General features: G+C 39.1%; 1 protein-coding gene and 1 pseudogene across 2 annotated transcripts in view; both read left to right on the forward strand.

Moving 5' to 3' along the window:
- Window positions 1-27,534, forward strand: part of SH3D19 (SH3 domain containing 19) — a 325,680-nt gene that overhangs the window by 87,010 nt on the left and 211,136 nt on the right. The gene's annotated exons all lie outside the window — the stretch shown is intronic.
- On the forward strand, window positions 2,654-18,617 carry LOC143665988 (trifunctional enzyme subunit alpha, mitochondrial pseudogene; annotated as a pseudogene).

The raw sequence follows: 27,534 nt of genomic DNA on the forward strand, positions 1-27,534 counted from the left end.
TGGCTTTTGCTAATAGTGCTGGAATATTGGTGTACAGATAACTACCTGAGTGCCCGCTTTCAATGGTATGGAATTGCTCAGTCACAATGTAATCTGTGTTTAACTTTCTGAGGAACTGCTGAACTTTTCTCTACAGTGGCCACACTATTTTACATTCTGGCCAACAATGTACAAAAATTCCTTTTTTTCTGCATCCTTGCTAACACTTGTAATTTCTGTTTTTTTTTTTAATAGTAGCCATCCTGGTGAGTGTGACTCGTATCTGATTGTAGCTTTAATTTACATTTCTCAAATGGCTAAGGGTGTTGAGCACACTTGTATTTATTAGCCATTTGAGTGTCTTCTTTAAAGAAATGACTATTCAAAGCTTGGCCATTTTTTTTCTCTATTAAAGAATCTGTGATTTACAGAACAATCATGCATAAGATAGAGAATTCCCATATACCACCCCACAACCAGCTCCCTGTATTGGCAAGGAAGATTTGTTACAATTGATGATAGCACATTTTTATCATTGTCCTATTAAAATAAAGGCGATGGTTTAATTTAGGGTTCGCTGTTTTTGTAGTGTAATTCTATGGATTAAAAAAAGTTTATTCTATCACCAAATATACAATCTAATATTTCCCCCTTTAATCACATCCAGATATATATTTCAGTGCTGTGAATTGCGTTCCTAATGCCACCATCACCACCATCCATTACCAAAACACTTCCCTCATTCCAAATAGGAACTCTGTATTTTAAACCTTTACTTCCCATTCCCTACACCCACCTGTCTCCTGGTAAACTATATTCCAGATTCTGATTTTATGAATAGTTTTCTTATTCTACTTACTTCAAATCAGCGCTCTCATACAACATTTGACCTTTTGTGTCTGGTTTATTTCACTCAACATGATGTTTTTAAGGTTCATCCATGTTGTCATATGTATCATGACGATTCTTTTTATGGCTGAGTAATATTCTATTGTGGGTATATACCATATTTTATTTATCCATTCTACAGTTGATGGATACTAGGTTGCTTCCATCTTTTGACAATTGTGAATTATGTCACTATGAACACTGGTGTGCAAATATCGGTTTGAGTCCCTGCTTTCAATTATTTTGATTATTAACTAGAATTGGGATTGCTGGATCATGTGGTAGTTCTATACTTAACTTTCTGAGGAACTGCTCAACTGTCTTCCACAACAGCTGTACCATCTGACATTGACAACAGAAAAGAATGAATGTTCCTATTTCTCTACATCCTCTCCAACACTTGTTATTTTCAGTTTTTTAAATAGCAGCCATTCTAATGGCTGTGAAGTTGTAACTAAGTATGTTTTTTATTGCATTTCCATGATGGCTAATTCTGATGAGCATCTTTTCATGTGTTTCTGGCCATTTGTATATATTCTTTGGAGATATCTGTTGGAGTTTTTGCCCATTTTTTAATTGGGTTGTTTGGCTTTTTGTTGCTAAGTTGAAGGGTTTCTTTATATGTTCTGGATAGTAATCCTTTATCAGACATGTGATTTCCAAATATTTTCTCCCACTGTGTAGGTTGTCAATTTACTTTCATGGTAGAGTCCTCTGATGCACATAAGTTTTTAATTTTAATGAGGTCCTATTTGTCTATTTTTTTTTCTTTTGTTGCTTGTGCTTTGAGTGTAAGATCTAAAAACCATTGCCTAACACAAGGTTGTGAAGAAACTTCTGCATGTTTTTCTTCTAGGAGTTTGATAGTTCTAGCTCTTATATTTAAGTCTTTGATCCATTTTGATTTGATTTTTGAATATGTTGTGAGGTAAGAATCCTTATTCTTTTTTTGCAAATGGAGATCCAGTTTTCCCAGTACCATTTGTTGAAAAGACTATTCTTTCCCAATTAGGTAGTCTTTGCCAATTTGTCAAAAATAAATTGAGGGTTGATTTGAACTCTCAATTCTGTTTCCTCGATCTATATGTCTGTCCTTGTGCCAGTACCATACTGCTCTTTTTTTAATTGAGAAATCTTCAGAGAGGTATATTCTATACATGGTGTATAATCAATGGCTCACAATATCATCACATAGTTGTGTATTCATTGCCATGACCATTTTTAAAAACATTTTTTTATTTCATTTTCTCCAGAAACAGAAATAAGAAGAAAAAAGAAAAGACTCATACATATCACACACATTACCCCTCCCTTTCATTGACCACTAGTGTTTCCATCTATCCAATTTATTTTATCCTTTGTCCCCCATTATTTATTTATTTATTTAATCGATATTTTTTACTCATCTGTCCATACCCTGGATATAAAGAGTGTAAGACACAAGGTTTCCACAATCACACAGTCACAGTGTAAACATTATATCTTTATACAATTGTCTTCAAGAATGTAGGCTACTGGCACACAGCTCAACGGTTTCAGATACTTCCCTCTAGCCACTCCAATACACCACAAACTAAAAAGGGATATCTATATATGCACAAAAATAACCTCCAGAATAACCTCTTGACTCTGTTTGAAATCTCTCAGCCACTGAAACTTTATTTTGTCTAATATTTTCCCTTCCCCTTTTGGTCAAGATGGCTTTCTCAATCTCTTGATGCTGGGTCCTGACTTATATCAGGATTTCTGTCCCATGTTGCCAGGGAAATTTATACCCCTGCGAGTCATGTCCCATGTAGGAGGGAGGTGAGTTCACCTGGTGAATTGGCTTAGAGTGAGAAGCCACATCTGAGCAACAAAGGAAGTTCTCTGGGGGTGACTCTTAGGCCTAATTTTAAGGAGGCTTAGTCTATCCTTTGCAGGAATAAGTCTCATGGGGGCAAACCCCAAGACTGAGGGCTCAGCCTATTGATTTGGTTGTCCCCACTGCTTGCTAAAATATCAGAAATTGTCTACATGGGGAAGTTGAACATTTCTTCCTTTCTCCCCAGTTCCCCAAGGGGACCTTGCAAATATTTCCTTATTCACTGCCCAAATCACTCTGGGATTTATTGGGGCATCATACTAACCTGGAGAAACCAACAAAATCTCATGCCCTATTCAAGATTCCATGTACTTATGGTGTTCAACTAAATTGACCATACACGTTTAATTAGGAAATGCACTACCCAAAATATAAATTTTGCACCAAATAAATATCTTTCCCTTTAGTCTCACACAGAAGTTGAAATTTTTAAAATGGAAAATATCATCCTTTACCCAGTCTTCTGATATACCTTAGTCCTATTCAGAACAGCTTCATTCATATCTCTACTCAATGCCTGATTACATTTTCAACTTTTTAAACAGTTCCTGTATGGGGTACTGCTGACTTTCGTAGCTTCAGAGCTCTAACTTGTAGTCTCAGGTGTCACATATACACCCAAAGTTTCTGGGAAAGACCATGTTATATACAAATAGCCCAGTATCTCAGATTTAGAATCAATAGTGGCATCTCCTGAATATACATGACTGCTGTAAGAGCTTACAATCTAGAATCCTACACAATAAGCCCCAACTTGATAATCAATGCCCTCAATTTTAGTTCACCGAATTTTAGTTCATATGGTGGAGGCATGATAATATTTGTCTTTTTGTTACTGACATTTTATTCAACATGTAGCTTTCAAGTTTTATTCACCTAGTTGCATGCCTCACAACTTCATTCCTTCTTATGGCCACTCAGTAGTCCATTGTATGTACACACCATAGTTCCCCTTTCCATTCCTCAGTCGTTGTACCCTTAGGCCACCTCCATTCATTGTGAATCAGGAACACTGCCACCAGAAACACCAGTATGCAAATGTCCATCGTGTCCCTACCTCAGCTCTTCCAGGTATATACTCAGCAATGGTGTTTCAGAATCATCTGGCAACCCCACCCCTAGCCTCCTGTGGAATCACCACACTGCCCTCCAAGAAATGAGATCTCTCATTTCCCTACCAACAGTAAATGGGTACATCTTTTTCCCACATTTTCTCTAGCACTTATTTCTCTGTGTTCATTTTTAAACAGTTTTATTCACACATCATACAATCCAGCCTAATTGTATAAACATGCCTTCACTACGATACTGTATCTGAAGACATTTCCTTTTCTTCCACAAAGAATCCGTACCCCTTTCTCTATCCCCCCACCTGTTGACACTTAGTTTTGGCATAATGTCTTTGTTACATTCAGTGGAAGCATATTACAACGTTACTGTTTACTATGGACTCTAGCTTACATTGATTGTACTTTTTCCCGTATACCATCTATTTTCAGTACCATACTGTTTTGATTAGTGTGACTTTGTATTAAGTTTTAAGATCAGTTAGTGTGAGTCCTACAACTTCATCCTTCTTTTTCAAGATGACTGAGGCTATTCAGGGCACCTTACCTTTCCATATAAATTTGATGGTTGGCTTTTCCATTTCTGCAAAAAGGGTTGTTGGAATTTTGGTTGGGATTGAATTGAATCTAGAAATTGCTTTAGATAGTATTGACATCTTAGTCATATTTAGTCTTCCAATCTATGATCATGGAGTATCCTTCCATTTATTTCCATCTTCTTTAATTTCTTTCAGTAATTTTTTTGTGGTTTTCTTTGTACAAGTCCTTTACATTCTTGGTTAGAATTATTCCTAGATATTTGATTCTTTTAGTTGCTATTGTGAATGGAATTTTTTTCTTGATTTCTTGTTCTGATTGTTCATCACTTGTGTATAGAACCACTACTGATTTTCGAGTGTTGATCTTGTACCCTGCCACTTGGCTGAATTCATTTATTAGCTCTAGGAGATTTGTTGTGGATTTTCAGGATTTTCTGTATATAGAATCATCTGTGCATAGGGATAGTTTGACTTCCTTTACAATATGAATGCCTTTTATTTCCTTCTCTTGCCTAATTTCTCTGGCTAGAACTTCTAGTACAGTGTTGAATAATGATGGTGGCCATGCACATTCTTCTCTTATTCCTAATCTTAGTGGGAAAGCTTTCAGTCTTTCCCTTTTCAGATATTTGCTGTGGGCTTTTCATAAATGCCTTTTATCATGTTGAATAAGTTCCCTTTTATTTATAGGTTTTTGCTTTTTGCCATGAAAGCATGTTGGATTTTATCAAATGCTTTTTCAGCATCAATTGAGGTGATCATGTGTTTTTTTCCCCATCATTCTATTAATGTGGTATACTACATTAATTGATAATATTATGTTGAACCACCCTTGCATTCCTGGAATAAATCCCATTTGGTCATGGTGTATAACTCTTTTATATACTGTTGGATTCAGTTTTCTAGTATTCTGTTCAGGATTCTTGCATCTGTATTCACATGTGATATTGGCCTATCATTTTTTTTTTCTGACATGGTACACTTTTGACAGCCTTATTTAGTGTTAGACTTTTGGGTTGACCCTCAAGGCCCTTTTGGGGAAATGATGCTTTGGGTACTTGGTTGGATTCTGCTCTCATCATGGGATTACATGACAAGATGGTCCCACATCCCTGTGGGGCAACAGTCACCTGAAGCTGAGATGCAGCTGCCCCTGTTGGTGGGTGTGACCTCTCCCATTCACTTCAGTCTCCCCAGCTTCTTATTGTCTTACTCATTTATGTTAGTCACTTCATTCTTCAACTGCATTTGAAGTTGCAGTTGGATTGAACATGGGGGACAAAGGTAAAGGAGGAATCAAAGACAGAGAATTTTGAGGAGGAGCTATTAGGAGCTGCATCTACCTTGTTCTTTTTTGGGTTCCCAGTGCCTACAACAGTGCCTGATCCAAAACAGAGGTTCCACAAATGTTTGATTTTAAATATAGATTTTGTATAATCTTATTTCACCAATTTTCAAGACATTATGTATCCAAAAGTTATCCTATTTAGGAAACATTTTAGGTTGAAGAACTTTCTCAACTCACATATATTTTATATCTTCAATGATTTTAAAGATAGATGAAACAGTGTTTGCAGAAGAAAAAAATCTAAGATGACTGTAAAATCCCTCGCCTTTGTATAACTCCTCCCCTTTGTGGATGGGTGGAAAATGTAAATATAATGAGATATCGCATCTGAGATTACGCTATGTTATAAGGAAAAAGGGAGATTAGTCTAAATCGACCTAACATGATAATATGAGCCCTTTAAAAGCAGATAGATTTTTCTGGCTGATTGCAGAAGAGGAAGTCAGAGAGTCCAAGCAAAAGGATTCAAAATGCCATTACTGGCTTGAAGATGGAGGTGCCATGTGGAAAGAGCCTAAGAGCAGCTTCCAGGAGCTGAGAGCAGACCATGACTGACAGACAGCAGAAAAATGGGAGCTTCAAGTCCTACAACTCAATTCTGCCAACAATCAGAAAAAGCCTGGAAGCAGATTTTTCGCTACAGCTTGCAGATCAGAGACCAGCCTGGCTTACATTTTAATTTTAGCTTTGTGAGACCCTCAGCACAAAACACAGTTGCCTGAACTAACTTACAGAACTAACTAACTTACAGAAATATGAGTTAACAAATGGGTGTTGTATTAAGCTGCTAAATTTGTGGTAATTCGTTATGTGGCAATAGAAAATAGTTTTATACCTCAAGAAAGTTTAAAATATATAAGAACCAACATAAGTATAGATTTATAATGTGCTTACATATGCACATTTAACTTGTACTTAGTCTACTGTATGCATTGGAGAAAAAAATATTTTAATAGCGTGTGAAATACTCAGCCCCACTTTGATTATTCCATTCAGTAAGCTATCAGCACAATCTGGTACAGCTGCGTTGTCTTCTTGCAAGACATGCTTCACATGGCCTTCTGGATAACCCTCCTTTTTGACTCCAAGCTCACTGAACCCTCCTTTCCAGTCCTTTGCAGGTTTCTATTCATCTTTGCTAACTCTTAACATTCCTATATCCATTACACATACATATTTTTGTACAGGGTGGTGCAAACAAAACATACATTTCTTTTTTCAAAAAAATTTTTTTTTGCTTGGGCAGGCACTAGGAATCAAACCCAGGTCTCCAGCATGGCAGGAGAGAACTCTGCCTGCTGAGCCATGGTGGCCCACCCTTAAAATATTTTTATTGTGATATCTTCACATACTATACAAAGTATACAATCAATGGCTCACAATGTCATCACGTAGCTGTATATTCATCACCATGTTCATTTTTAGAACATTTGCGTAACTCCAGAAAAGAAAATAAAAAGAAAAAAGAAAAAGCCCATACACCCCTTACGCCTTGCCTCTCCCTCTCATTGACCAATAGTGTTGCAATATATCCAATTTTTTTAACCCCTTATCCCCTCCCCCATTATTTATTTATTTATTTTTGACTTTATTTTTTTACTCATCTGTCCATACCCTGGATAAAGGGGGCGTCAACCACAAAGTTTTCACAATCACACGGTCACATTGTAAAAGCTATGTAGAACTGTAGTTATACAATCATCTTCAAGAATCAAGACCACCAGAACACAGCTCAACAGTTTCAGGTCCTTCCCTCCAGCCACTCCAATACACCAGAAACTAAAAAGGAATATCTATATAATGCGTAAGAATAACCTCCAAGATAACCTCTACTCTGTTTGAAAGCTCTCAGCCACTGAAACTTCATTTTCTCTCATTTCTCTCTTCCCCGTTTTGGTCCAGAAGGCTTTCTCAATCTCATCACTCTGGGTCTCGACTCATCCCTGGAAGCCAGGTCCCCCGTTGCCAGGGAGATCATACAGTTCTTTATAGAAATGTAAAGCTATTTAAGAATCATTTTTATTATCCTCTGCTTAAAAAGAAACTTCACTCTATTAACTTTTTTTCATCTAAAATTGGGAGCTATTTTAGTTTGGAGTCAAGGGGATTCATGAGTTAATTTATTATCAGGTCCGATCTCTTCCTAAGCTCTGAACCTGCTCTGTCCAATATGGTAGCCACTCGCCATTAAAACTGAGTAAAATTTAAAATTTAGTTCCTCAGTCACACTAACCACATTTCAATTGTTCGATAGCCAGTGTGACTAGTGGCTACCACACTGAACAGCACAGACATAGAACACCGCCAGCATCACAGAAAGCTTTGCTGCTCAGCAAAAAGACCCATCACTTTGCAGTTTGATTCACTCCACTTAAATATCCTAACCTCATGGCTTTCTCGTAAAGAGGATCATGCAGAGCAGTGATTTGAGAAGTGCATTTTTTGTGGAGAATCAAATTGTCTGAGTTTGAATTCTGGCTTTACCATTTGCAGGTTCCGTGCCTCAGTTTCTTTATCTATAAGTGGTGATAATGGTTATAACTATCTCTCAAAGGAGTGTGTGCAGGTTAAATGAGTTAATTCATACAACTGTACCTATAATAGTGCTTAACGCTAGGTACTTAATAATTATAACTGTAACTATTATTATTTGTATTAGTATTGCTTCAGAGACCTACTGGATTTATTGTATTTCATTAATCCAAAGATTTTATTAGCCTGAACCATTTTCAGCAGTTATCTCTTTGAATATGGGCTTTCCTCAATTCTTTTCTCTTTCCTTTTCCTAGACTTCTGATTAGACACCAATTGTACCTTTTTTAACTGATATAACCTTTATTTGCTCCAGTTTCCTTATCTATAAAATGGGGATAAAAATAGTATCCACTTCACAGGGTTATTGTAAAGTTTGAGTGAGTTAAGCTATGCCTAACACTTAAAATAGCATCATATGTGTGCCAGCTATTATTAACGTTCTGGCTTTACCTCCTTATTCATTTTAGACCTTAGAGATTTCCCTTAACTTAATAGAGGTGTTTTATAATAAGAAGGTCTTTTCCCAAATTCACAATCTATTGTGAAATCAGAAGTTATCCCAGACGCTCCTTCACTTGCAAGGCTTAACACATACTGTTTATTTTGCTTGGAATACTTTCCTTCCCTCTTCTTCTATGACTGTTCAAGACAAAGTTTAATGTCTGTGTTAGTTTGAATTACATGCACGGTGTGACAGAAAACCCCACATAATCACAGCTTTAAAAAATAGAAGCTTCTTTCTCTCACACGTAAGTGAAGTCTAGAAGTATGAGGTTGATGGCAGGTCTGGCTTCTCCAGGATGAGCGGGGCCCAGGCATCCTCCAGGTTCTGGACATCCGGCTTCCATCTTGTGGTGCAGATGGCTGTTCCAGCTCTGGCCATTTCATCCAGATTTCCTCTAGTTAATAGAGGAAAGGGGTGGAGAATGGCATGCATCTTCCCTTTATTCCATTTTTCTAAAGTTGCACACCCTATTGCCTAGAACTTAGTCTCATGGCCACGATTAGTGCCGTGGCACACTGGAAAATATAGTCTCTATTCTTGACCACCAAATGCTAAGAGGTAAACAGATACTGGGGGAAACCAGCAGCCTCTGCCACAGTACCTCTCCTATGTTCCCTCTTGGATTCCACATCCTCCCCACTCTGTACACCTCTGGGGTGACCAACTTGGCCTAGTTTTGCCTAGGACGTTTCTGGTTTTAGCACTGAAAGCTTTGCGTCCCTAGAATCCCCTCTGCCCTGGGCAAACTGGGGTGATTGGTCCCCCTACTCCACCTCCCCCATTGCTCTTAAAGCACTGTGAGCTCCTTGAGGGACAGAACTGTGTCCCATTCACTCTTACACCCTTGGTACCAAACACAGTACCTCACGCATGGCATGCACTCAATAAATAGCAAACACTTATATAGTGCTTTTAACATGCCAGGCACTGTTCTAGGTGCTTTTTTTTTTTTTTTAAACATATATTAACTCATTGTAATCTTCCCAGCTTCCTTGTGGGATAGCTAGCATTATTATCCCATTTTACAGATGAGAAAACTGAAGGCACACAACAATTAAGAAGACCAAAGACAGTGTCAAGGAGAGTAAAGAGAAAGAGGTACAGATAAGCTGAAAACAAGAATACAAAGAAGAAAAAAGGAAAATTTTTGAAAAGTTAAAATGTGGCAGGAATATGAAAAAATAAAAAAAAAGTGGCAAAGGGAAAGGATTAAAACTTTGGAAGCTCTAGGTATATAAACCATGCATATTTTTCTTTTCCAAATATGTCAAAGTTTGAATAAAAATGTCCTCTTTTCAGGAAATGAACTCTTATTTTTGACAATTCCATGTATTTTATTATATTTTGAATCTGAGGCTACAGTTTCTGAGAGCCCTGGTCTTAATTTTGCAATATAGCTTCAATTTATTTGAAGAGAAGAACCAATAATAATCGCTTGTTCCATGAATGTGACTTTGAGAGATTTGAATTTTATGCTCACATGTTTATGGATCTGTTTTCGATGGGTGAAATTTACTTACTTTAAAAAACTATTATGTATTGTGCTTCTTAACTCTAGTTTCATATATATTCATGAAGTAGTAGCTGAAGTGCAGCCTCACAGGCAATACTCTGCAAAAATGGGGTTTCATTCTCCAAAATGTAGCATACACTTCACATCAGAGAACTTAGATATTACTTTGTCTCCAGCTGAAAGAATACATGTATCTGGAAATCAAGGGGTGAAAACACTTACTATCACTCCCAATAACCCACTGGGGACTTTGTGGTTCCTGGGCTCTACAGGCTTAGAGGTCCTGGTGGTCAACAGGGGTACCATCTTGCTTGAGGACCCAACAATGGTCCAACTGAATTACAAACTATGGCTGCCACTTGGGCACTTTAAGCTCCTTGTTGCCAGACCCTAGCAGATGAGAAGAGTCATCATATTCCCGGGGATAATTAATTCTGATCAGCAAGAAGACATAAGGCTGATTTTACACCACGGGGCAGGGAGGCATATGTGGGGATCTCAGGTGACCCACTTGGGTGCCTCCTAGTTCTCTCTTGCCCAGTTTTAACTGAACAGACTAGTTAAGCAACCCTAGCCAGAGAACGATATGGTTACTAGACACCTTATAATGAAGGTTAGTAAGCCATTAAGTAAGCCACTGTTCTAGTTTGCTAGCTGCCAGAATGCAATATACCAGAAACGGAATGGCTTTTAACAAGGGGAATTTAATAAGTTGCTAGTTTACAGTTCTAGGGCCAAGAAAATGTCCCAATCAAAACAAGTCTATAGAAATGTCCAATTTAAGGCATTCAGGGAAAGATACCTTGGTTCAAGAAGGCTGATGATGTTCAGGGTTTCTCTCTCATCTGGAAAAGCACATGGCGAACACAGTCACAGTTTATCTTTCAACTGGAAGGGCACATGGCAAGCAAGGCATCATCTACTGCTTTCTCTCCTGGCTTCCTGTTTCATGAACTTCCCCGGGAGGCGTTTTCCTTCTTCATCTCCAAAGATCGCTGGCTTGTGGACTCCGCTTCGTAGTGCTGCAGCATTCTCTGCTCTCTCTGAATCTCCCATTCTCGAAAACATTTCCTCTTTTATAGGACTCCAATAAACCAATCAAGACCCACCCAAATGGGTGGAGACCTGTCATCACCTAATCCAGTTGAACGACCACTCTTGACTAAATCACATCATCCAGGGAGATGATCTGATTAGTTTCAAACATACAGTACTGAATAGGGATTATTCTACCTTTATGAAATGGGATTTTGATTAAAACATGGCTTTTCTAGGGGGCATATATCCTTTTAAACCAGCACATTCCACCCTCTGGCCCCTAAAAAAGACATGTTTTTCCCATATACAAAATGCATTATTTGCATAACAATATCAGAAATCCTTAAACCATTTCAGTAGCAATACAAATGAAATATAAAGTTAGAAACAGTACAAACTCCTATCAAAATTAGTTACAGGCATGGTCTCTTATAAGGCAAAATTATCCTGTCTCTGGACCTATAAAAACTCAAAACAAGTTATTTGCTGCCAACATTCAAAGGAGAAACTATCATAGGATACATATACCCATTTCCATAGGGAGGAAGGAACACAGGAGTCACAGGACCCAAGCAGTTTCGAAAACCTGCAGGGCAAAGTCCATCAGATTTCAAAGTCTGAGAGTCATTTATCCTCAGGGCTTTAGAAAGTGGCAGTCCCACCCTTTCCAAGGGCCTACACAGAGGCCTGCCTCTCTCTGAATGCAACCTTGGGGGATACTGGGGAGACCACCTTTTTCTCGGCTCCATCCTTTCCAAGCATTGGGGCTGAACCCAGACTCTCTGCCATCTCTAGGACACACACTCAGCCCCTCCATGTGGTGGCAGCCAGGCTCTCCCCAAACCCCAAGGAATGTGCTTCACCCTCTCCAAGGCCTGAGGCAGCATAACTCTTCCACTGTAATGAGGTGGAAGGCCCATCCTCTGCCTTTGGGCCAAACTCACCCTCTCCACGGGCTTGGGTGGGTCCACTCTCCTGGCCCGAGGCTTCTTGACTTCAGACCTCAGCCTCCATGCTTTTCCTTCTGAAGTTATTTTTCCTCCAATGTGTCCCTTCTCTGAACTCCTCAATCCAGACTGGCAGTGATTCTGTTTATACAGGTCCCACAGCACTTTCATTGGCTTTCTATGCAGTAGCCTCGGATCATGCCCATCAGACGTAAGGAGTTTCCACAAATCCTTCCTGGATAACTCCATATCCAATCCTGACTTTCTCTGAGATGGCTGACTGATTCCACATCTGTCAAATCCTCACATGGAGCACTATTCTTTGGGGTCTCCTTTTCTGGAGGTCCAGAATTTTCCAGGACATCAATTTCTGGTTTCTTTGTACCCAAGAGTTCAGTTCTCAGCTTATCTCTGTCCTGTCGCATATGACTACAAGCTGCAAGGAGAAACCAGGCTGCACTTTCGACATTTAATTTGGAGATCTCTTCTGCTAAATATCCAAGTTCATGGCTTTTAAAATCTGCCTTCCAGCCAAAGCCACTAGTCAATTTTGCCAGATTATCTGCTATTTTAAAACAAGAGTTGCCTTCCTTCCAGTCTGCAATAGCACACACCTCATTTCTGTCTAAAGCCTGGTCAGAGGTATCTTTAGAGTCCACATTTCTATCAACAGTCTCTTCAAAGCATTCTAGGCCTTCTCTACCAAGCTTCTCACAACTCTTCCAAAATCTTCCCCTTATCCATTTAAAAAGCTGTTCTAACATGTTTGGTATTTGCAAATTGCAGCAGCAGCACCCTATTTTCCGGTACCAAAATCTGTTCTAGTTTGCTAGCTGCCGGAATGCCAGAAATGGAACAGTTTTTAAAGGGGGGAATTTAATGAGTTACTAGTTTACAGTTCTAAGGCCGAGAAAATGTCCCAATTAAAAGAAGTCTACAGAAATGTCCAATCTAAGGCAGCCACCAAGACCAGCAGAGGTGGTAGCTGATGGCAAGTGGAATTTAGAATGCACAGTGAATAGACCGTGGGGAAGGGAGATGATGAGTCTAGTGGAGGCCCTGAGACATACTTCAGTGATGGGGCTAACATCTCTATTCGAAGCTTCCCCTCAGGAAGAGAGGCCTACAAGAGCCTTGGAGGAGCTATTATCTGAACATGTAAAGAGAAGCAAATTTGCATGGTCCAAGGGATGGACTGTGGCAGACACAGAGATGCGTCACTAAGATCTCCCTTCAAGAAAGGACTTGCTGCCCAGATGCAAAAAATGTAGTAAGCCAACAGTCTCATGCTGTTAGCTTCTTCAGGGTCTGTCTCTGCTTTTGAACAGTCTTAGCCAGTGACTCAGCAAGGGGGTGGTGGTTGAGGTTACACTCTTTCTGGATAGCTTCTAGCCAATAAATGATCAAGGTAGTGATTCAAGGGCCTACCCATTTACACTAAAAGTGGGGTTCTTTTTTTTAAATTTATTTATTAATTAAAAAAATTTAACAAACCAAATAAAACACCAACATATATAGTCAGTAATTCACAATATCATCACATAGTTGCATATTCATCAGTTTTTAGAACATTTGCATCAATTTTTTATTTCTTTTAAATAAAATAGAAAAAGAAAACGAAAACAGAAAAGAAAAAAAAAAAGATTTACCTACCATACCCCTTACCCCTCGCTTTCACTGATCACTAGCATTTCAAACCGAATTTATTTTAGCATTTGTTCCCCCATTATTTATTTTTATTTCATATGTTCTACTCCTTTGTTGACAAGGTAGATAAAAGGAGCATCAGACACAAGGTTTTCACAATCACACAGTCACATTGTGAAAGCTGTATCATTATTCAATCATCCTCTAGAAACATGACTACTGGAACACAGCTCTACATTTTCAGGCAATTCCCTCCAGCCTCTCCATTACATCTTGAATAACAAGGTGATATCTACTTAATGCATAAGAATAACCTCCAGGATAACATCTCAACTCTGTTTGGAATCTCTCAGCCATTGACACTTTGTCTCATTTCACTCCTCCCCCTTTTGGTCCAGAAGGTTTTCTCAATCCCTTGATGCTGAGTCTCACCTCATTCTAAGATTTCTGTCCCACATTGCCAGGAAGGTCCACACCCCTGCGAGTCATGTCCCATGTAAACAGGGGGAGGGTGGTGAGATTGCTTGTTGTGTTGGCTAGAGAGAGAGGCCACATCTGAGCAACAAAAGAGGCTCTCTTGGGGGTGACTCTTAGGCCTAAATTTTAAGTAGACTTGACCTATCCTTTGCGGGGTTAAGTTTCATATGAACAACCCCCAAGACTGGGGGCTCAGCCTATAGCTTTGGTTGTCCACACTGCTTGTGAGACTATCAAGAATTCAACTTGGGGAAGTTGAATTTCTCCCCATTCTCACCATTTCCCAAAGGGGGCTTTGCAAATACCTTTAAAGTGGGGTACTTTTAATGGGCAGTTTTGATTCCGGAGCTTCCTGTTGGGCTGGCAGAGAATTTGCCATGACTGCCTAGTAGTATAACAGCTCCCCTTGAACAATATTTCTTCCTCCCCCATTCCTTTCACAGATACTACTCCCTAATAAACTTTTTTTAAAAACATTTTTTATTGTGAAATATAACATATATACAAAAAAAAGCAATAAATTGCCTAGTACACTCTAACAAGTAGTTTAGAACAGATTTCAGAGTTTTGTATAGGTTACAGTTCCACCATTTCAAGTATTTCCTTCTAGCTGCTCTAAAACACTAGAGACTAAAAAATATCAGTATAGTGATTCAGCAGTCATACGCATTTGTTGAAACCTATCTTCTCTGTAACAACTCCTCCTTCTCTTTTGATCCTTCTCCCAATCTTTAAGGATATTTGGGCAATGACCATTCTAACTTTTTCATGATGACAAGGGGTACAATTGGTTGATGCTCTTGGAGAGACTGGTAACTCTGGATTTCAGGGCTTATAGGGCCAGGAACCACCTGGAGATAATAGGTTTCTAAAAAATAAACTCAGTGAGTGAAACTTTTATAAAGTCTTAGAGTCCTGGGTATCCTTTAGGGTTTATAGGTACACTATTGGTTGGGGCTTGGCATACCATGGCAATTAGCAATATCCAGCTGAAGCTTGCATAAGGTAACCTTATGCAGAATAGCCTCACAACTCTATTTGAACTCTCTTAGTCACTAGCACCTTATTTTATTACATTTCTTTTCTCCCTTTTGGTCAGGTAGGCTTTGTCGATTCCAGAGTGTCAGGGCTGGGCTCATCCCTGGGAATCATGTCCCACATTGGAGGTGCAGGGGGGTGGGCAGTAATTGTTTCAGTTTGCTAAAGCTGCTGGAATGCAACATATCAGAAATGGATTGGCTTTTACAAAGGGTCACAAATTAGGTCACAAATTTACAGTTCTAAGACCATGAAAATGTCCAAATTAAGGCATCAACAAGAGGATACCTTCTTGGAGGAAAAGCTACTGGCATCCAGGGTTCTTCTGTCACACGGGAAGGCACATGGTGATGTCTGCTAGTCTCTCTCCTGGGCTCTGGTTTCAATGGCTCTCTCTCTCTCCTCTGGAGACTTTCTCTGGATTTCATCTCTTAGCTTCTCTGTCAGCTCTGAGCTTTCTCCAAAATGTTTCTCCCTAAAAGGTCTCCAGCAAGCAGATTAAGACCCACCTTGAATGAGCTTGGTCACATCTCCATGGAAACAACCTAATCAAAAAGTCCCAGCAAACAATAAGTCTGCCCCCACAAGACTGGATTAAAAGAACATAGGCTTGGAAGCATATCCACTTTTGTCCTCTTCTGTTCAAGCTGGTGGTGTTCAGGGCAATTGGCAGCCTCAGCCGCTTCACTGTCCTAGGACTCTACTCCCCAGGTTATTTTTGCTACAACTTTACAGGATCCCCTGCTTTGATGGGAAGAACCCATGTTAACGATGGCATCAAAGGGGATGGCGGTTGTTTGAATTAACTCAACCAATACAGAGGGAAATACACTGCATAAAGAACTGCAGTCAGAGTTCATAGAGGTAATGAATGAAATCTGGGCAAGTGATCAAATCAGAAGTGCAAAGGGGATGGCGGTTGTTTGAATTAACTCAACCAATACAGAGGGAAATACACTGAATAAAGAACTGCAGTCAGAGTTCAAATCTGGGCGAGTGATCAAATCAGAATCACTGTCCTTATCTCATCAAAGCCAGGCTGCTTTATTGCAGGTGCTGATAATAACATGCCAATCATTTGCAAGACCCCTCAAGAAGTAACACAAATATCACAGGAAGGAGGGAAAGTGAGAATCTTGAGAAATCTGCAAAGCCTATTGTGGCTGCCATCAGTGGGACCTCCTTGGGAGGAGGACTTGAGTTTGCCATTTCACACCAATACAGAATAGCAACGAGAGAGAAAAATAGCATTAGGTGCCTCTGAGGTTCTGCTGGGGGTATTACCAGGAGCAGGAGGCACACAAAAGCTCCCCAAAATGGTGAATGTGCCTGCTGCTTTTGACATGATGCTGATTGGCAGAAATATTCATGCAGACAGAGCAAAGAAAATGGGGCAAGTCGACCAATCGGTGTAACCCTTATGGAACGGACAATTAAATACCTAGAAGAAGTTGCAGTTACTTTTGCCAAAGAACTAGCGGATAGGAAGATTTCTTCCAAGGGAGACAAGGGGTTGGTGGAAAAACTGACATTGTATGCAACAAATATTCCATTTATCTGGCAATATATTTACAAAAAGGTGGGAGAAAAAGTATGAAAGCAGACCAAAGTTCTTTATCCTGCACCTCTGAAAATAACTCATGTGATAAAGACTGGAATTGAGCAAGGAAAAGAGGCTGGCTATGTCTCTGAATCTAAGCAATTTGGAGAGCTTGCAATGTCCAAAGAATCAAAGGTGTTGGTGGGACTTTACCATGGCCAGGTCTTGTGCAAGAAGCATAAATCTGGAACTCCTCAGAATGATGTTAAACATCTAGCTGTTCTTGGTGCAGGGCTGATGGGAGCTGGCATTACCCAAATCTCCATGGATAAGGGGTTAAGGACTGTAATTAAAGATGCTACACTAGCCGGGGTCGGCTGAAGACAGCAACAAGTGTTCAAAGGATTGAATGATAAAGTGGAGAAGAAAGCTCTATCATTTGAAAGGGAATCCATTTTCAGTAACTTGACTGGGCAGCTCGATTACCAGGGTTTTGAAAAGGCAGATATAGTGATTGAAGCTGTGTTTGAAAACTTTCGTCTCAAGCACAGAGTGCTAAAGCAGGTAGAAGCGGTGGTTCGAGATCACTGTGTCTTTGCCAGTAACACATCTGCTGTCCCAATCAGAGAAATTGCTGCTCTCAGAGAAGGTGATTGGCATTCACTACTTTTCTCCTGTGGACAAGGTGCAACTGTTGGAGATTATCACAATTGAAAAGACTTCTGTGGACAAAACTGCTTCAGCTGTAGCAGTTGGTCTCAAGCAGGGGAAGGTCATCATCATGGTTAAGGATGGACCTGACTTTTATACTACCAGATGTCTTACCCCCATGATGTCTGAAGTCATACAGATTCTCAAGGAAGGATTTGACCCCAAGAAACTGAATTTCCTCACCACAAGTTTTGGGTTTCCTATGGGTGCTGCCACACTGATAGATGAAGTTGGTGTGGGTATAACTAAACATGTAGCCAGACATCTAGGCAAAGTCTTTGGGGAGCTGTTTAGAGGTGGAAGCCTAGAACTGCTGCAGCAGATGGTATCCAAAGGCTTCCTGAGTTGCAAGTCTGGGAAGGGCCTTTACATGTACCAGGAGGGTACAAAGAATAAGAATTTGAATTCTGACATGAATGGTATTCCAGCAAGTCTGGATGAAGACATGCAGTTCCACCTGGTGATAAGATTTGTGAATGAGGCAGTCATGTGCCTGCAGGAAGGGATCTTAGCTACACCTGCAGAAGGAGACCTTGGAGCAGTCTTTGGGCTTGACTTCCCGCCTTGTCTTGGAGGGCCCTTCCCCTCTGTGGATCTGTATGGTGCTCAGAAGATTATGGACAGGCTCAGAAATACGAAGCTGCCTATGGGAAACAGTTCACCCATGCCAGCTGCTAGCAAATCAAGCACAAAACAGCCCTAACAAGAAATTTTACCTGTGAGCGGGTCTTGTGTCTTGCTCAGTAAGTGCACTAATCCCTAGCTACAGGCAATACTAGGTCTCCATCAGAGTGGTGTCTAGATACCTCCGAGTAACCAGAAGGGGAACAAACTCTGGCATCAAGTTTATTCCTTGATTAAAGTTCCTTTAGCTATGACCATCTCTTACTCCTAGTGAAGTCTGACTGTGAATTAGATTTTGTACTTCCTCTTAGTAGGTGGAACCCTCTGTGCTTATGATTTTATGAGTCCCAAAGCCCAAGTTGTCAGCATCCCTGGGGCCATCTTTGCTGCCTATTCCTTCCCAGGAGGCTGATGCTGCCAAGGGCAATCCTGCACCCAGCCAAACACATAGTAATAATAAAGCTAAACTCTTTTATCAGCCAAAAAAAAACAAAAAACAAAAAAAACATAGGCTTTTCTGGGGTACAGATTCACACCACCACAGTAATGATTTTACTTACAGAGTTGGGCTTAGAGAGAGAGCCAGGTCACATCTGAGCATTGAAAGAGGTTCCTTTGGAAGTAACTCTTAGACATAATTATAGGTAGGCATGGCTTCTCTTTTATAGATAAAAGTTTCATAAGAGCAAGCCTCAAGATCAAGGGCTTGGCTTATTTGCTTGGGAGTCCCTAATGTTGGAGAGCATATCAGGGGCTTCCCAGGTGGGAAAGTTTAATAGTTCCTCCCTAGTAAACTTTTTGCACTCCTAACTCTATCTCAGCAACTGATTTCCAGAGACTACAAACCAAAACATGTTGCATAATAAACAACCACAAAACCTCAATAACTTAAAACATGAAGCATTTCTTATTGCTTATGAGTTTATAGCTGCTCTAAGCAGCTGCTGTGGTCTCAGCTGAGTCACTCCTGTCTCTGGTCAGCTATTGTTCAGATAAGTAGCTCTGCTGATGTCTGCAGGGTTTTCACAGGGGGAGGGATTCGCCATAGGCTGGTCTACATGGCCTCAGTGAGGACAACTGGTCTCTCCTTCACATAGTTTCTCATTCTTCAATAGGCTTGCCTTGGCTTGCTCACGCTGGGGTGGAAGTCTTCCAAGAGAATAACCTGAATCAAGCAAGGTCTTCTTGAGGTCATTTATGCTATATTCTATTCACCAAAGCAAATCCCAAGGCCAGGCCAGATTCCTGAAGTGGGTTACCCCCTCTTAGGAGAGGTGTAAAGTCGCATTATACACATATATAGCTAGAGGGAAGTATAAAGAATTGGGGATGTTTGTAAGCAATCCAGCACAGGGAAGAATTCCCTAAAGTGAAGTGCACTAGGCAAACAGAGATTATAGCTATTGCTGAGTACATACTCTGCTTTTTATTTGCTTTTTTAAAAAGCATAATTAAAATTTTAAAACATAGAGGAAGTATGGGGAATGACATATTAACTACTCATGAACCCACCATTCTACTTTAATAAAGCTTAAAATTTGGTCACATTTGGTTCAGATATTTTATTTTAAGGAAAAACCTCTGCAGATCCTTTTGAAATCCACTAGAGTGTTCCTCTCCATCCTTGCTTATTCTTTTCAGAGGTTTTCAGTTGTAAACTTTTAATTCCAGTTAGTTACTTTTCATTTAAGTTAAAGGATTTGAGACTCATGGCTTCTGGTGTTTCAGCAGGCAAAAAATGGAATTATACTCATTCAGTCGCTTAAATATTTATTGCTTCTTTTATTTGCCAAGCACTGTATCATATATGTATTTGCGTAATATATTCTTATATTATTGTAGTGCTCTATTTGTACGTTATTTTGCCCCAGGTTATGTATCTAAAGACACGAAAAGCAAAGAACATTTTTCCTTACAAAGGCGGCCCCTTTTCAATATCTCTTGCAGATTTATATTTAATAGCAAAGTTCTGAGGGTTAATCTTGATCTACGTTTTCACTCTAAGATTCTTAACATTTTCCTTTTATGGGTTTGGCTTCTTGTTGCGTCACTTGGGTGAGTAGGATGTTTTGGCATGTTTATTTAGTTGCTAGCTGGCCACACCTTTGGTTTTCTTTCATATGATTAAATTGTTATTGCTTGTAACTCCTACGGGATTTCTCTGCTTAAATATGATGACTTTACAGTGCAACCATCTCTCTGGACTTTGTTTCTGGGCTTTTATGAGTTGGTTATATGTATTAATATATTTTTTAATTACAGCTCTATTAAGATATAATTCAATAGAGTATTAAAATATACAGTTGAAGAGTTTCAATATATTCACAGAGTTGTGCAACCATCCCCACTACCTGATTTTAGAACACTTTCATCACCCCAAAAAGAAACCCTTGTACCCATTAGCAGTCCCTCCACATTCCCCCCTGCCCGGACAACCAATAAAATACCTTCTGACCAGGAGTGGAATTGCTGGTTCATATGGTAACTTTAACCTTTTGAAGAACCGCTAAACTGTATTTCAAAGTGGCTGTACCATTTCACATTCCCTTTGGCACCATAGCCTCCAGTTTTCCCACATCCTCACTAACACTTGTTTTTTTTTTTTTATTTTGACATTTGTTTCCCCTATTACTTATTTTTATTCCATATGTTCTACTCGTCTGTTGACAAGATAGATAAAAGGAGCATCAGACACAAAGTTTTCACAATCACACAGTCACATTGTGAAAGCTATATCATTATTCAATCATCATCAAGAAACATGGCTACTGGAACAAAGCTCTACATTTTCAGGCAGTTTCCTCCAGCCTCTCCATTACATCTTGAATAACAAAGTGATATCTATTTAATGTGTAAGAATAACTTCCAGGATAATCTCTGGACTCTGTTTGGAATCTCTCAGCCATTGACACTTTGTCTCATTTCACTCTTCCCCCTTTTGGTAGAGAAAGTTTTCTCAATCCCTTGATGCTGAGTCTCAGCTCATTCTAGGATTTCTGTCCCACGTTGCCAGGAAGGTTCACACCCCTGGTAGTCATGTCCCACGTAGACAGGGGGAGGGTGGTGAGTTTGCTTGTTGTGTTGGCTGGAGAGAGAGGCAACATCTTAGCAACAAGAAGAGTTCTCTTGGGGGTGAATCTTAGGCCTAATTTTAAGTAGACTTGACCTATCCTTTGCAGGGTTAAGTTTCATATGAACAAACCCCAAGACTGGGGGCTCAGCCTATAGCTTTGGTTGTCCACACTGCTTGACTAACGCTTGTTTTTGTCACTCCTTTTTATCTGAGTCATCCTAGGAGGTCTGAGGCAGTATCTTATTGTGGTTTTCATTTTCATTTCCCTGATGGCTAATGATGTTGGACACTTTTTCATGTCTTATTGGCCATGTGTATATCTTTGGGAATGCCTATTTTTAAATTGGGTTAGCTGCCTTTTTTTAAATTAGATTTTGTTTTTTTCAGAGCAGTTTTAGGTTTACAGAAAAATTGTGCCAAAATTCTAATTTCTTCTATTATTAACATCTTATATTAGTGTGGTACATTTGTTCCAACTGATGAACCAATATTGTTGCACTATTATTAACTAAAGTCCATAGTTTACATTAGGGTTCACCCTTTGTGTTGTTCAGTTCTATGGATTTTGACAAATGCATGTTATGTATCCACCATTTCAGTATCATACAGAATAGCCTAACTGCTCTAAAAATGACCTGTGCTCCACCTATTCATTTCTCCCCACCTCCTCCTGAACCAGTAGCAATTATTGGTCTTTTTACTGAATCTATAGTTTTATCTATTTATAGCTAGAATCATACATAAGTAGTATTTTCAGACTGGCTTCTTCGCCTTAGCAATATGCATTTAAGGGCCTTCCATGTCTTTTCATGGCTTGGTAGCTCATTTCCTTTTTTTTTTCTTTTTTGCATGGGCTGGCACCAGGAATCGAACCTGGGTCTCCGGCATGGCAGGTAAGAACTCTGCCTGCTGAGCCACTATGGCCTGCCCAGCTCATTTCTTTTTAAAAGTGAATAATACTCCATTGTATGAATATACTACAGTTTATCCATTCATCTATTGGAGGACATCTTAGTTGCTTCCAATTTTTGACAATTATGAATAAAGATTCTATAATCTTTGATCTATAAACATTAATGTCCAGGCTTTTGTGCGGACACAAGTTTTCAACTCATTGTGGTAAATATCTAGGAGCATGATGCCTGGATCATGTGGTAAGCCTATGGTTAGCTATGTAAGAAACTTCCAGACTATGTTCCAAAGTGGCTGTACCACTCTGCATTTTCTCCAGCAATTTAATCCTTTTTATGGATTGAGTTAAATTCTTTATATATTCTAAATACAAGTCCTGTATCAGATATATGATTTGCAAATATTTCCTTCTATTCTGTGAATTGTCTTCAACTTTTTTTTTTCCAGTGAGTGAACTTTAGTTCGTGTTAACCATGCAACAACTCAAAGCGCGTTTCATATTGTTCTCATTTGTGATTTTATGAGGAGGTCACTTTTAGAGAACATGTGCATCCCAAACAGCTTCTTCATTATATTCTTTTTAAAAGTATATATTTTTTGAGAGCTCCTCATGCACCATACAGTCCATCCAAACTATACAATCAGTGACTTACAATAGCATCACATAGTTGTGTATTCACCACCATGATAATTTTTAGAACATTTATATTACTCCAGAAAAAGAAATAAAAAGACAAAAGAAAAAACCCATACCTCCCATACCCCTTACCTGTCCCTCTCATTGACCACTAGTATTGCAATATGCCCAACTTTTGTTACCCCTTATCCCCACAAAAAATAATTTGTCCTTATTTTTTTACTCATCTGTCCATACCCTGGATAAAGGGAGTGTCAGCCACAAGATTTTCACAATCACATGGTCAAACTATAAAAGCTATTTAGTTATACAATTGAATAGGGAATGAGATCTTATTAGTTTGTACAGTTCAGTGTGATGTCCTGATACTTATGAATCTTGAATATCTTCAAGATTCGAGGCTACTGGAATTCAATTAAACAGTTTCAGATCTTTCCCACTAGCGACTCCAATTCACCATAAACTAAAAAGGGATATCTATATATTGCATAAGAATAACCTCCAAGATAACCTCTCAACTCTGTTTGAAATATCTCAGTCATTGAAACTTTATTTTGTCTCATTTCTCTCTTCCCCCTTTTGGCCAAGAAGTCTTTCTCAATCCCACAATGCTAGACGCTGGCACATCCCCAGGAGTCATGTCCCATGTTGCCAGAGGGATTTATACCCCCGGGAGTCATGACCCATGTGGAGCAGGGGAGGGCAATGAGTTTATTTACCAATTTGACTTAGAAAGAGAGACCACATCTGAACAACAAAAGAGGTCCTCTGGGGGTGACTCTTAGGCATGGTTATAAGTAGTCTTAGCTTTTCATTTGCAGGAATACATTTCATAGGGGTGAGCCCCAAGATTGATGACTCAGCCTGTGAAATTGGTAGTCCCCAATGCTTGTGAGAATATCAGGAATTCCCAAGGTGAGGAAGTTTAATATTTCTGCTTTTTTCCTCAGGCCCTCAAGTGGGCTTTGCAAATACTTTTTTTATTCTCTGCCCAAATTACTCTGGGATGTATCGGGACATCACACTAAACTGTACAAACTAATAAGATCTCATTCCCTATTCAAGGTTCCATGTAATTATAGTGTTCAAATAAACTGACCATACAAGTTAAATTAGATATTGTGCCACCAAAAATATAAATGTTGTGCCAAATAAACATCTCTCCCTTTAATCTTACACAGAAGTTGAAGCTTTAAAATAGAAATCATATCATCCTTTACCCTGTATTCTTATTTACCTTAGTCCTATCCAGATCAGCTTCACTCATATCTCTAGCTGAAGTCTGATAACTTTTTCAACTTTTTGAACAGTTGTATAGGGTAGTGCTGACTTTCACAGCTTCAAGTGTCACACAAATACCTAAAGTTCTAGGGAATGACCAGTTTATACACAATGAGCTCAGCATCTCAGAATTTAGAAATAACAGTTACAACTCTGGAATAGATGTGACCTTTGTAAAAGATTACAATCTAGGAACCTTTAAAATAGGTATTAATCTGATAACCTAAATTCTCGATTCCAATTCTCCGCAGTTTGTATATTATAGTTAGTCCATATGAATGAAGCATAATAATATTTGTCTTCTTGTTTCTGACATTTCATTCAACATATGTCTTCAAGATTCATTCATCTAGGTGCATGCTATACTTTCCCCCTTTTTATGGTGTTTTTTTGAAAAACAAGCAGCTTTAATTTTGGTGAGACCTAATTTTTTTTCTTTTGTCACTGTGCTTTTGATGCTGTATTTAAGAAATCATTGTGTAATTAAGGTCACAAGGATTTACTCCAATGTTTTATTCTAACAGCCTTATAGTTTTAGCTCTTACCTGTAGGTCTGTGACCCATTTTGAGTTAATTTTTGTATATGGTGTGAGGGAGAGGTTCAAATCCATTCTTTCACATTTGGATATCCAGTTGTCCCAGCACTACTTGTTGACAAGACTCTTCTTTCCTCATTGAGTTGTCTTGATACCCTTGTCTAAGCTTTATCTTTATTATAGGACTTGCCTTGTTTGGTGGTAAACTTGAGAGATCTTTCTTTGCAGCACTTATGTTGGAGGATAGGGAGCATGATTTGTTTATTTAAAATGAAAAAAAAACTATGTGAAACACATCTCTTATAGGGCCTGACTGTTAAATATTCTTTACTTATTTTGAATCTCTCCAACAGACTTAGTTTGGTACTTGGCACACAGTAGCTACCCCAATGTTTGCTGCACTTGTGCTGGGCTTGAGCACGCATGCTTCTGAAAAAAGAGGTGTGGACTCCCAAAGTTCTTATTGAATAGGAGATCCAGAACAACTTTCAGTCCTTTCCAAAATAAGAATTTGAATAATAGTAGAGACTGACTCCAAAAGTGGGGTGAAGTTGCACTATAGTCAAGGTAGCATCCTCCAAATAATTCCTCTACCTTGAAGGTACGTAAGTGATACATATGGTGCCACTTTCAGTGTCTACAAACACTTAAAAGAATCAAGTTTTTTTCTTGCTGGTTTATTTTCAAGTTCTTCTGATGTCTACTTATTTAACAGCTTATGCAGAAACACAGGTTTTTTTTTGAGATGTAAATATTTTTATTGAGTAACTAACAATGCCACTGTGAAATTTCTGTATAGTTTAAAATATGATATTGACTGTTATTTATTAAGTTGAATGCATATATGTTATGTGGATTCTGTCCAGTGGATAGGAATGTTTAATTTTTATGAAAATAGTTGTAAGAAAGTCTATGGGTTATAATCAAATCAAATTATGTGTCTCAAAATCAGGCCCTGTGTACACTCAACAACTGTTCATTGATAGTCCACTATTATCTAGGCAATTGACAAGTGCTTATGGTAATGCAGGTTAATCAAATGATAAATAAAAATTTCACAAATTATAACTGAAATTTGATGGCCTATAAAGAAATATAATGTGCTATGAGAAAGAACAGAAGTGAAGTATGGCTTGGCCAGGGGGCTACACAGGGTGTATTAGGGTTTTCCAGAAAAACAGAAATGATAGGATTTACATCTATACATGCACAAATATAATATGTAAACATTAAGAAATTTATTACAGGAATTAGCCCATGCAACCATAGGAATTGGTAAGTTAGAATTCTGGACAATAGCTCATACATTGGAAACTCCATGAAGGTGAAATTGAATTTCCTCAAGAGGCGCCTCAATTTGCGAACTCTGATGAAGGTGATGTTAAATTCCCCAAGGGCAGCTGACTGGCTGAAGTGAGAGATGAAAATACTTTCAGACTGCCAAAATCCTTAAAGTCCTGCAACTGATCCAATGAGGAGATTCCTCTCATTGCTGAAGGCAATCTTCTTTGTTGTCTGTAGAGGTCATCAGCCATAGTTCCATGATTTAAATCCCTCTTGACTTTGAAGAAAGGCTGTTGGCATCTGAAACGCCTCTGTCAGCTGGGAAGGCATGTGACTGGCATCTACTGGTCCCTGCTCCAGGTGCATTGCTTTCAGCTTCTGATTCCAGTGGCTTTCTCTCTAAGCATCTGTGGATCCTCACTTAGCTTCTCAGAGTCAAAGTCCGGGTTTAATCTTAGTTTAGCAACTCCAAACATCTGTGTCTCTTGGTTTCCTCTCTCTGTCCCGTGTAATAGTTTTAACTTGCGGATTTGACCTCAATTCCATGAATCAACTGTGGTTCTTATTGGCTTAAAAGCTGGCTGATTTTCTAAGGCAGCAACAACCAGGATTGAAAAGGCAAAGAAACTTTATTTAGGTATGGCAGGTAATTCTATTTTTAGTGACCCTTTTCTCTCTCTTTTTTTCTCTTTTACACTCTGAACATCAGCAGCTGTCACAATTTCTTAGAAATAAAGAGGCTGGAAATAAAGGCCTGTTCGTCCCTCGCAGTTGTTTCCTATCGTTTCATGTCCACGCAATGTTCCTACCTGCTGCTTTAGGTATCTTTTTTGTGAGATCTCAGAGTCTGCCCCTTCCTGTGTATAAGTGTGTATGTCTGAGTACTGAACCTAAGATGTGTATTATATAGATACATACAACTTTCGTTGTACAGCTCTTTCCAGCTTCTAAAAACTTTTACACGGGTAGGTCCCAAAGCTAAGTACTTCAAATTAAGGGTTCTGATTCTAAAGCCATTACTCCCTTCATTTTCATCAAATTGCCTTTCTATAAAATAATCAGATATGGGCTTCCTTAAAAAAAAAAAACAAAACTTTTTTCCCTGACCTTCTAGGGATTGTGGCCATTTCCTAATCCTTAATTAGCTGGGATACAGCAAGGCTCGATTTTTCAAAACTTTTTTATCATATGGTATAACATATATACAAAGCAAAGAAAGAAAAAAAAATCGTTTTCAAAGCACTCTTCAACAAGCAGTTACAGGACAGATCTCAGAGTCTGTCATGGTGCAAAGCTCGATTTTAAGCAGCGAAAAGACAGAGAAGGAAAAAAAAAAAACGTGCAACGCAAGGGCTCGAACAAACTCCAAGCTAGATTGGTTCCGAAGTTCAGCGGCTCACAGCCGACGTGTCCCATCTCTCCAAAGCCCAGCTTGGGACGGATTCCTCCTCCTCCTTTTGTTTCAATGTCAAGCAAATGGGTTTCCTGTTGACACCGGAATATCGTGAAGGCGCAGGAAGAGTCCAGGCCCCCTCCTCTCTCTCCCCTTCC

Source organism: Tamandua tetradactyla, chromosome 22, assembly GCF_023851605.1.
Source record: "Tamandua tetradactyla isolate mTamTet1 chromosome 22, mTamTet1.pri, whole genome shotgun sequence".
NCBI lineage: Eukaryota > Metazoa > Chordata > Mammalia > Pilosa > Myrmecophagidae > Tamandua > Tamandua tetradactyla.